Source organism: Girardinichthys multiradiatus, chromosome 8 (genome assembly GCF_021462225.1).
Source record: "Girardinichthys multiradiatus isolate DD_20200921_A chromosome 8, DD_fGirMul_XY1, whole genome shotgun sequence".
NCBI classification, from domain to species: Eukaryota; Metazoa; Chordata; class Actinopteri; order Cyprinodontiformes; family Goodeidae; genus Girardinichthys; species Girardinichthys multiradiatus.
The window spans coordinates 10,255,641-10,270,716 of record NC_061801.1 but is presented as its reverse complement, the minus strand read 5'-3'; the positions used below and the strand labels follow the sequence as shown (position 1 = coordinate 10,270,716).

Here is a 15,076-nt window from a genome sequence, read left to right as displayed (position 1 = left end):
CCAAAAAGGATTGCTGATCGAAAACGTATATCTGCACCCACTTACTCACCTGGTCAAAAGGTTTGGCTGTCTTCGAAAGACTTTCAAAAAACTGCTGCCCAGATTCTTAGATCCCTTTGAGGTCGAGTCTGTCATCAGCCCATCTAATGTCCGCCTCAGAAATGTTCTGTCTCACCTCCGTGTCCAGCCTGTTTTCCAAGTTTCTCAAATCAAACCTGTCTAGTCCAGCTCCTAGTACCCTCTGGCCAATCCCCCTCCACCTGCCTGGGTCATTGATGGGTATCCAGCATTGACTGCCGCCACATTGTAGATATTCGACATCGTGGATGGGGACGCCAATATCTCGTTGGGAAGGTTACTGTCTGAAAATCGTTCCTGGGTTGCCTGTTCTTTCATCTTAGATCCTACCCTCATCCCCGATTTTGAGGAGTCTTCTCCCTCAGTGTGTGGTTCTCCCTCAGGGGGAGTCTGTTAAGTGGGGGGGTGTTCTCCAGGTGGAGCTCATTAAGGCCAGGCAGGAGGAGCACAAAGAGGAGATGCCAGATTGTTTTGCTCACATGAGTGGTAATCAGGCTCTCCAAGTCTGGTCTCCATACGCACCTGGAGTTTCTGACACTCACCTTTGGTTTCCCAGAGTACGTTCCATTCTTATTGTTGTCCCATTCCTGGACTCCAGTGGTCTGCTTCCTTGTTCCCAGTGTCTGTTTGGAGAACTCTCCTCAGGACTCCTTCCACTAATCATTTTGTTGCACACATTTACCAATAAACGTCTCAAACTATTTCATGGTGTCTGTGATTATTGTATGCACTAGAGTCTCACTCTTAACAAATATGACACAAAAATGTGAAATTCTCAGGTCTAAATATTTTTTAGACAGATTAGCAAACCATCTTAACTAAAATCATGTAAGATAAAATGTGTGTACTTATGACTTCACCTTATAATTAAAGCAATGTTCATCCAATTTAAACCAATCAATGCCCTACATATAACAAACAAAAAATTCAAGTAACTGAAAGGCATCCTCGTGCTGTAAAGAAAAGTTAAAATAACGAATAACAGGGTAACATTGGAGTAACATTCATGCAAAATAAAACAAACAATACAGAACTGAAAAATGTATTTTCACAAATCAGTGTGAGAAATAATGAACAGATCCCCAGTGGTGTATTTCACTGCATTTTTACATTTTAATAGGCTTTGCAAAGCACAAGAATATATTATGCAATGACTTGCCTTATTTTCACAAGTCTCCTCTCACTGGTACCTCCATATCATCCTGAACCTTAGCCCTGAACCTTTGTACTCTGCTAATTAAAAACAAGAAGCATGCTCCTGCAGCCATTATGGATAACCCAGAGGCAGACTGTGGTAAACAAAACACTTTAATAACAAAAAAATAAAGAGACTGCCAGGGGAATCACAAGAAGAACCGGTCTTGGAACACAGGAATATAACGGACAAAGTTACAGGGAGTGTAACAGAGAGAGTATCAGGCAGTATAATGGAATAATCCAGCAATGCACAGTGAAATATCAGGAGCTAAAATACTGAGAGAAGCGTGGATAATGACAAAGGAACCTAAAGAGCAATTTAGTGGAGATGTGGAACAGCTGTGGCAGAATGAAAGTAGGGAAGCTGAGGGAGGGAGCCCACAGCTTCAATGAACTTTGGACGTTGTGTAAAATCTAAATAAAACTGAATAAAATTATTTGCAAATCCTGTTCAACCTATATGCAACTGCACACACTACGAAGAGAAGATATTTAATGTTCAAACTTATAAACTTTATTGTTTTTGTGCAAATATTCTCTATTACTATTATAAAGGCATACGTACATTCAATCAGAGCCTTGATATACAGGTCCTTCTCAAAATATTAGCATATTGTGATAAGGTTCATTATTTTCCATAATGTCATGATGAAAATTTAACATTCATATATTTTAGATTCATTGCACACTAACTGAAATATTTCAGGTATTTTATTGTCTTAATACGGATGATTGTGGCATACAGCTCATGAAAACCCAAAATTCCTATCTCACAAAATTAGCATATTTCATCCGACCAATAAAATAAAAGTTTTTTTAATACAAAAAACGTCAACCTTCAAATAATCATGTACAGTTATGCACTCAATACTTGGTCGGGAATCCTTTTGCAGAAATGACTGCTTCAATGCGGCGTGGCATGGAGGCAATCAGCCTGTGGCACTGCTGAGGTCTCATGGAGGCCCAGGATGCTTCGATAGCGGCCTTTAGCTCATCCAGAGTGTTGGGTCTTGAGTCTCTCAACGTTTTCTTCACAATATCCCACAGATTCTCTATGGGGTTCAGATCAGGAGAATTGGCAGGCCAATTGAGCACAGTGAATCCATGGTCAGTAAACCATTTACCAGTGGTTTTGGCACTGTGAGCAGGTGCCAGGTCGTGCTGAAAAATGAAATCTTCATCTCCTTAAAGCTTTTCAGCAGATGGAAGCATGAAGTGCTCCAAAATCTCCTGATAGCTAGCTGCATTGACCCTGCCCTTGATAAAACACAGTGGACCAACACCAGCAGCTGACACGGCACCCCAGACCATCACTGACTGTGGGTACTCCTCCAGACTCTGGCACCTTGATTTCCGAATGACATGCAGAATTTGCTTTCATCCAAAAAAAGTTCTTTGGACCACTGAGCAACAGTCCAGTGCTGCTTCTCTGTAGCCCTGGTCAGGCGCTTCTGCCGCTGTTTCTGGTTCAAAAGTGGCTTGACCTGGGGAATGCAGCACCTGTAGCCCATTTCCTGCACACGCCTGTGCACGGTGGCTCTGGATGTTTCTACTCCAGACTCAGTCCACTGCTTCCGCAGGTCTCCCAAGGTCTGGAATCGGCCCTTCTCCACAATCTTCCTCAGGGTCCGGTCACCTCTTCTCGTTGTGCAGCGTTTTCTGCCACACTTTTTCCTTCCCACAGACTTCCCACTGAGGTGCCTTGATACAGCACTCTGGGAACAGCCTATTCGTTCAGAAATTTCTTTCTGTGTCTTACCCTCTTGCTTGAGGGTGTCAATAATGGCCTTCTGGACAGCAGTCAGGTCGGCAGTCTTACCCATGATTAGGGTTTTGAGTGATGAACCAGGCTGGGAGTTTTAAAGGCCTAAGGAATCTTTTGCAGGTGTTTAGAGTTAACTCGTTGATTCAGATGATTAGGTTCATAGCTCGTTTAGAGACCCTTTTAATGATATGCTAATTTTGTGAGATAGGAATTTTGGGTTTTCATGAGCTGTATGCCAAAATCATCCGTATTAAGACAATAAAAGACCTGAAATATTTCAGTTAGTGTGCAATGAATCTAAAATATATGAATGTTAAATTTTCATCATTACATTATGGAAAATAATGAACTTTATCACAATATGCTAATATTTTGAGAAGGACCTGTATTTAAGGTTTGTCCATGCAGAAGAAAAACATCCCCACAGTATGATGCTGCCAGCACCATGCGTCAATTTGGGGATGCTGTGAGCAAGGTGACATTTATTGTTAGTTTTCCTATCTGACCTGAGCAATTGCTTCAAAATGTTTACCATGTCCCCTACAAGGTTTGTGACAAATTTCCAAAAGAGAGGTGTGGGTCGGTCTCAGATTCCCAAACTAATTTGCAACCTTCAAACATTAGGTAATTTTTGGATGCCATTGGTTTGGACTGGATATTATTTATAGGTGTAAGAGAATAATTTTTCTTTGACATCATATCATGTTGGCTATTTGGATGTAAAGTAAAATATATAAGTGGAGCTTTGTTTTCCTGTCAATTTAGATTAAAATCTAACTTTAGTATTTGTTTTCTGATATGGAGAGAAACTACTTGAACCTATTATGGTTAAGACCATACTTAAACCGATACCATATTTCTATAGTTCTGTAAAAAAGTTGGTTTTCCCTCTTGGTTCAGACTATAGTGATGCAGGAAAACACCCACATCCAAGCCATATGTTGTGGAGCACCACGAGTAGTGGGGAGGGCATTGAGAGGGAGTGAGTTAGAGCAGCGCTCTCCTTCTCCCTTCCTTTTCTCCAGGGAGGTACGTGAGCCAGTCTACCATGGCTAAACTGCAGTAAAGCACAATGCTGCAGAGATTAACCTGAGCCCATATCTTCAGATCACCAGCATGGCTAAGAGGTACAGAGAAGCTTTGAGAGACAGTATCAAACGCATTATAGTGTGAGGGTGATAGACCATAGGACAGACAAGAGAAGAAAAAAAGGATCTTACCTTTAGATTATAGTACCAGGAACATAAATTTTATTGAAAGTAAATTAGGAATGAATTAGGAATGAATCTGCTGATAATGCCTTATAACGATTTAAGAATATGAAAATTTATATGGGTAAAAATGTGTTTTAAGTTTTTTGGGGTTTTTTTTTTTTTTTTTTTTTTGAGTAGTTTACTCTGCAAACCAGGTGGATTTCATGAAAAAATTGTAAGATCCTGATCCATCCTAAGACCACAAACTACTCATCAGCCCATTATGATTCTTCCATGGTACAAAGAAGATCTTAAGATCACATTTTGACAAATTAAAATTGTTTCTTTCAATAGACATGTTTTTGGCTTGTCATTATTTAAGGGTGTTTGAGTTTTTGTTTTGGGTTTTTCTCTGATTCTGATTATGTTCTCCAAGTTGTGTTTTTGATCTCGCTTCTGATCATTATGACTTACAGGTGTTCCTTTAAACTTAATTTCTTGTATTCTGTTCATAGAGCATGTTTGTTCTGTAAGAACTTCCTTTGGTTAGATTGTTTTATTGCTTCTCTGTTTAGCCCATTCAGGTTCTTGTTTTTACTCCCAGCCACAGTCAGCTTGCAATCAACTCCATTTGGTCTGCCTGCACATTGCCAGTCAGTCTCCTTGCTTCACCTGTGCCATGCCCCATATATGCTCCTCTGTTCTGTTTATTCATTGCTGGTTTATTTTGTTCTGCTCTGCTGTCCATAACACTTTTTTGTCAAGCCAAGCAATGTTCCATGTTCTTGCCTGCAACTGTTTTCGCCTGCCTGTAAGTTTTTGTTTATTTATTAAACCTTTTTACTTTCCCTGATCTGCTCCTGCCTGTCTTCATTTGTTTACACTCCAAGAACCACAACCCTGACATAGCTCTCTAATTAATTTTATAGTATGATAAAAAGCATGATAAAAAGTTGGACCTCACTGACTTAAGGGAAAAGGCAACATTTTAGTATCCCTTACCAGGGATATAGGGCTTAAGGCCGTTTTTCCCTGGTCTTTTGCTTGGTCTTTGAATGTGATGCCTCGGTCTTGGGTTCAGTCACATATCTTTGGGCCTCGAAAAAGGGCCGGTTTGAGACTCGTAACTCCCTTTCATCTTTATCTGTAGATGCACAACCCCCCCAAAAAAAAAAACTAAACAACAATCTGAATAATAATAATAATAATTGATACTTTATTGATCCCCGAGGGGAAATTAGACCCTCTGCATTTAACCCATCCCTTATAGGGAGCAGTGGGCTGCCGTTGTGCGGCGCCCGGGGAGCATTCTGGGGCTAAGGGTCTTGCTCAGGGACCCAGAGTGGCAATCTGTGAATTAAAAGCAAAAGCAACATAAGGGGTGACAGCACAGCTGCATGCTGCCATCTCAGAAAACAAAAACAATTTTATTGTTGCTTATGACAGTCAATTTTTGTTTGCACTTGAATGTTTACAGCAGTAGACGGGATTAAGGCATTTGACTCTCAAAGTTAAAAGAGCACTATTGAGGATCCACTTGCAGTCTAGCTTTCGTGGAGCAAATGCCTGGATTCTGACAGCAGAAAAATGTGATTCCAAAGTTACTAAATCTGAGTAAGAAGAAAAAAACAGTGCAAGGTGTAAATTTTGTCCGCCTTCAGCATTAACAGTTTGTGAGGTGAGGGGGACAATGTCTAGTTTTACTACACATTTACAACAGGCACACAAGGCAAAGTAGCAAGGTCTAATTTCACTAACGTCAACCTCTAGGCAAATGTGACAATATACTGCAATCATTGTTATTAACCAGCCATCACAGAAAATGATTTTCTGATTGGACTGGACGGGATGGCGCCAATGTGTATGGCTTGCCATCTCTCATTGTCTGCTCTGTTTGCGCTTGTGCTGTTTTTTGCGCATCTCTGAATGACAGAGACCTATAGATCGTACTTTGCTGAGAGGACGTTTTGTGTGTCACTGAATGATTGCTCATCCTCCGCTGTTCCATTGTCAAGTGAGGTCCCACAGGGCTTGTTTCTTTGACCTCTGTTATTTTCCCTGTATCTCCTGCCCCTTGACTCCATTTTCAGAAAGCATAAGATAACTTTATATTGCTATGCATATGATACTCACTAAAACAGGAACATGACTATGCAGAGTTTAAATTATTGTCTTGAGGATTTAAAAGCTTCGATAGTTTTTAACTTTTTAAATTTCATTGACAATAAGAGGTGATAGATTTTTAGCATGAATGTCATTGGAGGGTCTTCCTCTTGTGTAGACCTTGGCCGTCTGACAGATTACAGAAAAACTATTGTCACAAACTTTGGTATTAAAATGGACAGGGATTTTTAGACTGCATGGGCAGATCAGTGCAATAATAAAATTTAAAATTTTTCACCTGAAGCAACTGACAAAATAAAAAAAAACACCTTGTCGAAAGAGGACTTCAAAACAGTAATCCATGGCTTTGTTACAACCCAGCTGGATTACTGTAACTCTTTGTACCTTGGATTTAGTACGTTTTTGGATTTGAATGGACATGGCGGAAGCTTAGGGGAAATCAGCTTTTGCCATTGCAGCTCCCAAATTAAGGAATGCTTTGCTGCTGCAAATTAGAAAAGCCTCTTCACTAACTAGTTTTAAATCTTCTCTTAAGACCCACTTCTCTCTGGCTTTTGACCCAGTATAAATTGTTCATTTTAATTAATTTTTTTTACTTTGTATAACATATTTTGTTGTTTCAACTTTTACTTGGATTTTATTTCTACTTTTATTTGTTTTAAATTCTAATCTCTTGTTCAATTATTGGGACTTGCCAATGAATGGAAGTGCCTATCACTATCCACTTCTAAAATGGACTCTATATTTTAATCATTCTTTTTGTTCAGCACTTGGGTCATTGCCTGCTGTTTTGTAATGTGCTTTATAGATAAAGTTGGCTTGGCTCAATAAACTACTTGTATACATTATGTTTTTTCAACTTGTTTAACCTTCAAAGGTGGGGTTTGGTAACATGAGTTATTCCTCTATAACTTATGTGAGTGTGTCAAGTTCTAGATGTTTTGACCATACCAGATTAGTTGTTATATGAAATGGTTGTTAAAAAAATTGGTTTTTTTTCACCTTGAACCTAATGACGTTTATTGCTCAATTAGGCCTGGTGTCCATTGTAATAGAAAAAGGGGAAAAAACACCAATAAATACATTCGAGAGTGAAGCTGAGGCAGTCTGCCTGATTGAGGTCATTGAAGGTCTTTGGATTAAGAAGTGTTTTTATGTCTAACAAGTTGTATTGCAGATCCTGGAAACCCAAAGCACAGTTTGAAATACACAATTTCAGATTTAATTCTGACCAACATATCTTTCTGCATTCACTGACTGCAGCCTAATAACCTATAGAGACTTAATTATATTTCTATGTCATCCAAATGAATATCAGCCTATGATGAGTATGTGCATGCAATCTAATTTAATATTAAGAGTCATGATAGAAAGAAAGTACATCCTTTTTGGGGGTTTACATTTGTGGAAAAAAATAAAAATGACTTGGTCTTTGTCAGGTTCTATATGTCTAACCCTTAATGTACAAATACATATCTGTTATTTCTCAAAAACAAGGCCGACATGGAAATGCTGCGTATGGAAAAACTAAGTACAACTCATTATCTAGCACCTTGCAGGACCACCTTTTATCAGCAATAATACTCAGTAATCATGTTCTCTATAAATGCATCAGTCTCTCACATCATTACGGAAGAAACCTTGCTTCAGCCCATAGAAGTCTTTAGACCTTAGTTTCTCCACGGTTGACTGCAGTCTTACCTCAGCATTTTAATCAGGTTGCAGCTGGGACTTTAGGCCATTGCTGGAACTGACTAATTTAACACCACTGAACAGCCAAACCTGCTGCTTTATTCAAGGTGGTCACACCTGCTGGTGATTATTTGGCCTCTCATTGGCAGCACCTGGCTGCTTTGATGCCTTGTAAATCCCGTTAAAGCAGCAAGGGTGTATTTAGTTTTTCCACACACAGCTCTGCTGTTGTGGCTCAGTCTTTGCTTTATAAATAACAGTTGCATGCAGGCAGTTTGTTTTTATTCACATGAGATTAGACTGAGTAATAGTTTAAAATCCAGATTTTATATTATGTCTGAATATCAATAACCTATAATAAAAAATAAAAAAATAATGTTTTTCTTAAACAGCACTCTACCATCTATTTTCAGAAAAAAAATGAGATATATTGTAATTCATTTTGTTTGGTTTCATTTGCTTTTTTTTTAGACACCTCTGTCTCATAACCTGGATGAGATTACTGTGTTTGTAGAGTTTTAGTGATGCAGAGAGACACAGCAGTGTAACCTAGGCATACCAATTTCCAATTCACAAAGACATTTTTGCTTCGTATTTATAGTTTTTAAGAACTACTTTTAAGAACTACAGCCTAAATGGATACCCTGGGCTTATTGTAAGTTGGCAACAAAGTTTTTGATTAGTGCATCTCTGATACTTTTGTCTTATTAAGGAGCTCATGTGTAAAAGCATGTGTTAGTAATTGTCTACAAAGGTTATGGCAGTACACAGTAGCATGTTAGCAGCAGACTTTATTGTCTTTCAACTGCACATTCACAATGTACATTTGAGCGAGATTTTGTTGCAATTCGTTGCATTTAGAGTGCGCAAAACAACAGTAAACTCAGTTAAAAAGATGCATATTGAGTTTGAAGCTACAGCCAGGAAAATCCTGAGAAGAAGTAGCTGGATCAGTCCAGACATAATAGTCTTTATAGTAACAACTCCGAAATCCTTTCTCACAAAAAGCACTTGACTGTCACGTCTGAGGTACACATGGCACATATTCTTACACCTGATGAAACAAAATTGATTTATTCTACATCAGTTCTTCAAGATATGTAAACGAAATCAGATAGTGTCATATGACTAATACCCACAGAACCACATGGCAATAGCAGTTTTATCCTTTCATAATGCTCTATGTAATAAATTTTAGGCTAAGGCTGAAATTAATATTTATTAACTAATTTGAGACCATATCTAAACACTGAATCTAAGATAACATTCTTGGGGGATGAACTCCTCTTTCTTTGTAATTTGTCATTTCCACGGTTTACTCCTTTCAGATGGGAGCTCCACTGAAGCACTCTTATCAACCAATTCTTGACCTTCTCAATGGTTTGTGATAAAAGCACCAATCAGGACTGTTGTGTACGGTTTATTCTTTACAAGTGAGCATGTACACACATCCATTATTTATGCTGTGTGTAAGCCAGCTGGTAAAATGACTCATTCTTTCTATTCTTTCCCTTCTGGCTCCCACAGAGAGATGAGTCAGAATACAGGAGAAGTCCGGGTGAATAATAAACCACCCTGCTTTTGAAAGAGGAGCATTCTTTTTCCATCAGTTGTTAGAAGACCTTAAAATCTTAACTTATTGGCAGACGTTGTTACTGTTTGTCATGTTTTGGTGTCTGTGTAAAGACTCCAATATTAAATTAGAACTAAGTGTAAACTGAAGAGAAAAAAAGGCTTGTGCTTGAAGCTAGTTTTGATATCAGTGAGAAAATAAGAAGACACATCACAAACAGCACACATTCAAACATGCAAACAGATAACCTTTCCCCAGAGTGGGAGTGATGACACCTCCTACTCATATATCTAAATACCTGGTGCCATGACAACTCTATGACTGCTTCTGCAGAATACAAATTATGGCTGAAAGTGTCACACATTACTCTGTTTGCACAATAGTTCATTTGATAAATTTTTCAGTTTTTGACTCGTCTGTCAAAAAATAAAACATCATTCTAGAAGTCCTGGTTTTTGGATTCGTTCTCACTGCCAAATGTCTGTCTGGCCTTCATGCATTTTCTACATCAACTGTTGATGTAGAAAATCAACAGTAGCAAGATTCTGCTCTAGATTCCATTATCTCTTTTTAGGGTTTTTGGCAACTTAATTTAGCATCTCACAGTCTGCTATCAGGGTTAACTTGGCCACACAGTCAGACCTGGGGATGTTGGCAGTTGTTTTAAATGTCTTCCACTTGTACTTTCCATACAGTCGAATGACTTATTCCATATTCTTTAAATCCCTCACAGATACATGAGCTGCTACTATCTTCTTTCTAAGGGGCTCAGACGGCTCTTTGGATCTAAAAGTCAGGAACATACTAGACTAAGTGTCTGAGGTTTAAACAGGGCAACCCACCTTCAAAATGATGTGCTTATCATGTGCACCTGATGTGATGCACCTGTATGTGATTAATAACAAATGTAGAGTTGTCCTAATTTATTCCTGATTAGAAATTATATTTTTTAAAATAACTTTTACAGAAAAAGTTAAGTGTCATGATTCGGTTTAGTGATGGTCTTAATTGCAGAGACAGACTAAAGTAAAGCTGGGTACTTCAATAATAAAATAAGCAGAAAATGTTCGCCAAGGTAGCGAAGAGTTCCATGCCGGGAAAAGCTAAAAAAAAAAATTAAAAGTGACATATTAGTGAAATATTACGGATAATAATGGCCGGAGCAGGTCAAAATGAAAGCCAGTGCCGTGGTTCGAAATCATCATCCATCATCCTGCAAGAGGTGAATGGGAGTGTTGTCTGTACTCCATAACCTCACTGTTTTAAGAGGACATGATTTACGATGGTGATTGTTTATTTTACTTTGCACAGCACATGACGCTTGAGGTAGGGTTTGAAGGCTGAGTAGAGTACGGTATAGTGGGGTGGAGCCATGAAGTTTGGAGCCAAGCAGTGCTGGAACCGGAAAGAGGCAATACTGAGGCAATACACAATGGAGAACATGACAAATTAAGCAGAAGATAAAATGAGGAGCAACTGAGGCAGAGAGAAGGCAAAGCAACTGTAGGAGGGAGACTAATTATGCACAGCAGAGCAGAAACACAAAAAGATACCCAGGAAAGTATCTAAGAAAAATCTAACAGGAAATAACTTTTGATGTATGTAGAATACTAAAACTTAAAAGAAGGAACTATTAAGGAAATCGCCTAACAATAATGAGCTCAGAGAAATAGACTAAAGAAAGTTCGACCTTCAGAACAAAATAAACAGCAAAGAAATGGTCAAAATATATACAGTAAGAAAATCAAAACCCAAACACCCCAGGATCATGATAAAAAGTTATTTATATATATATATACAGGTCCTTCTCAAAATATTAGCATATTGTGATAAAGTTCATTATTTTCCATAATGTCATGATGAAAATTTAACATTCATATATTTTAGATTCATTGCACACTAACTGAAATATTTCAGGTCTTTTATTGTCTTAATACGGATGATTTTGGCATACAGCTCATGAAAACCCAAAATTCCTATCTCACAAAATTAGCATATCATTAAAAGGGTCTCTAAACGAGCTATGAACCTAATCATCTGAATCAACAAGTTAACTCTAAACACCTGCAAAAGATTCCTGAGGCCTTTAAAACTCCCAGCCTGGTTCATCACTCAAAACCCCAATCATGGGTAAGACTGCCGACCTGACTGCTGTCCAGAAGGCCACTATTGACACCCTCAAGCAAGAGGGTAAGACACAGAAAGAAATTTCTGAACGAATAGGCTGTTCCCAGAGTGCTGTATCAAGGCACCTCAGTGGGAAGTCTGTGGGAAGGAAAAAGTGTGGCAGAAAACGCTGCACAACGAGAAGAGGTGACCGGACCCCGAGGAAGATTGTGGAGAAGGGCCGTTTCCAGACCTTGGGGGACCTGCGGAAGCAGTGGGCTGAGTCTGGAGTAGAAACATCCAGAGCCACCATGCACAGGCGTGTGCAGGAAATGGGCTACAGGTGCCGCATTCCCCAGGTCAAGCCACTTTTGAACCAGAAACAGCGACAGAAGCGCCTGACCTGGGCTACAGAGAAGCAGCACTGGACTGTTGCTCAGTGGTCCAAAGTACTTTTTTCGGATGAAAGCAAATTCTGCATGTCATTCGGAAATCAAGGTGCCAGAGTCTGGAGGAAGACTGGGGAGAAGGAAATGCCAAAATGCCAGAAGTCCAGTGTCAAGTACCCACAGTCAGTGATGGTCTGGGGTGCCGTGTCAGCTGCTGGTGTTGATCCACTGTGTTTTATCAAGGGCAGGGTCAATGCAGCTAGCTATCAGGAGATTTTGGAGCACTTCATGCTTCCATCTGCTGAAAAGCTTTATGGAGATGAAGATTTCATTTTTCAGCACCACCTGGCACCTGCTCACAGTGCCAAAACCACTGGTAAATGGTTTACTGACCATGGTATCACTGTGCTCAATTGGCCTGCCAACTCTCCTGACCTGAACCCCATAGAGAATCTGTGGGATATTGTGAAGAGAACGTTGAGAGACTCAAGACCCAACACTCTGGATGAGCTAAAGGCCGCTATCGAAGCATCCTGGGCCTCCATAAGACCTCAGCAGTGCCACAGGCTGATTGCCTCCATGCCACGCCGCATTGAAGCAGTCATTTCTGCCAAAGGATTCCCGACCAAGTATTGAGTGCATAACTGTACATGATTATTTGAAGGTTGATGTTTTTTGTATTAAAAACACTTTTCTTTTATTGGTCGGATGAAATATGCTAATTTTGTGAGATAGGAATTTCGGGTTTTCATGAGCTGTATGCCAAAATCATCCGTATTAAGACAATAAAAGACCTGAAATATTTCAGTTAGTGTGCAATGAATCTAAAATATATGAATGTTAAATTTTCATCATAACATTATGGAAAATAATGAACTTTATCACAATATGCTAATATTTTGAGAAGGACCTGTATATATATATATATATATATATATATATATATATATATATATATATATATATATATATATATATATATATATTTTATTATTATTATTTTTTTATTATTTATTTCTTTTACTTGAACGTTTCAGTTGGCAAATCAGATCACAATCGTTTTTCTCTGCTCGAAATATAAGCCCCTTGTTCAGAGGCAACCTGTAATAAAGAGGACTGTGAGAAAATGGTCACAGGAAGCTGAAGAAGCTCTGCAAGGTTGCTTTGAGGCTACAGACTGGGATGCACTGTGCCAGCCACATGGAGAGGACATCAATGCCATGACTGAGTGTGTAACCGACTATATAAACTTCTGTGTGGATAACATCATCCCCACCAGAACCGTGAGATGCTTCCCCAATAACAAACCTTGGATCACCAGTGACCTGAAGGACCTGCTTAACAAGAAAAAAAGAGCCTTCAGAGAGGGAGACAGAGAATTATTGAGGATTATACAAAAGCAACTTAAAGTCAAAATAAGAGACAGCAAGGAGATGTACAAGAAGAAGCTGGAGAACAAGCTCCAGCAAAACAATATCAGAGATGTGTGGACAGGGATGAAGAAGATCACAGGCTTCAAGCAGAAGGGTGATCAGACTGATGGAGGTCTGGACAAAGCCAATGAACTGAACACATTCTTCAATAGATTCAGTTCAGAAACAAGCTTCGCATCTCACATCATGAAGGTCCTAGAGAGACTCCTGTTGGCCCACCTGAGTAAGCAAACAGTAAACCATCAGGACCCCCTTCAGTTTGCTTATCGCTGTGGAGTTGGAGTTGAAGATGCCATCATACACCTGCTTCAACAAACCCACTGTCATCTCGACAAAGCCAGCAGCACTGTGAGGATCATGTTCTTTGATTTCTCCAGTGCATTTAATACAATCCAACCTGATATGCTTTGTCAGAAACTCCAGAAGACTCAGCTGGAGGCCTCAACAATCTACTGGATCAAAGACTACCTGACAAACAGACCACAGTTTGTGAGACTGAAGGGTTGTGAGTCTAACCAGGTAGTCAGCAGCACAGGAGCACCACAGGGGACTGTACTCTCACCATTCCTTTTCACTCTGTACACCTCAGACTTCCAGTACAAGACAGACTCCTGTCATCTGCAGAAATACTCGGATGATTATGCAGTTGTGGGGTGGATCAGAGATGGACAAGAAGCTGAGTACAGGAAGGGGGTGGACCGCTTTGTGGCATGGTGTGGAAACAATCATCTCATTTTGAACGTGATTAAAACAAAGGAGATGATTGTAGATTTTAAGAGAAACAGGAATAAGTCAAAACCTATTTCTATCATGGGAGAAGAGGTGGAGGTGGTGGAGGAGTATAAATACCTCGGTGTTCACCTGGACAACAGACTAGAGTGGAGATGCAACTGTGAAGTCATCTACAAGAAGGGACAGGACAGACTGTACTTCTTGAGGAAGCTTAGGTCCTTTGGTGTTTGCAGCAAGATGCTGCATATCTTCTATAAGTATGTTGTGGAGAGTGTGATCTCTTCTGCCATCATCTGCTGGGGAAGCAGCATCAGAGCCAGGGACTTAAAAAAGCTCAACAAGCTGATAAAAAAGGCTGGTTCTGTTGTGGGGACTCATCTGGAACCTCTGGAGATCATTGTGGAAAGACAGATTCTTCATAAAATGAAGAACATTATGGAGAACCCTGAGCATCCTCTTCATGAGACTGTCCTACAACAACAGAGTGTCTTCAGGCTTCTTCAGATCTGCTGTAAGACTGAGCGCTACAGGAGATCCTTCCTGCCCACAGCCATCAGCATCTACAACGTTTCTTTGAGGAAACCTTCATAATATGAGCTATAACAACATTTAATTTCCCTTTGGGATTAATAAAGTATTTTTGAATTGAATTGAATTGAATTGTGTTAAATTGATAGTAAATAGGTATATGTTCACAGGCTGGGACACATTATATTGATTTTGAATTCCAGAAAAATAATGAATTTACATTTTATATAAAAGATGAACAGCCAAATTTCCACTAAAATGCGGCA

The 15,076-nt window shown here is 39.4% G+C and overlaps 1 protein-coding gene across 1 annotated transcript in view; it reads right to left on the bottom strand.

The window, feature by feature from the left end:
• LOC124873099 (synaptic vesicle glycoprotein 2C-like) overlaps positions 1-15,076 on the bottom strand; it is a 106,674-nt gene that overhangs the window by 67,960 nt on the left and 23,638 nt on the right. The gene's annotated exons all lie outside the window — the stretch shown is intronic.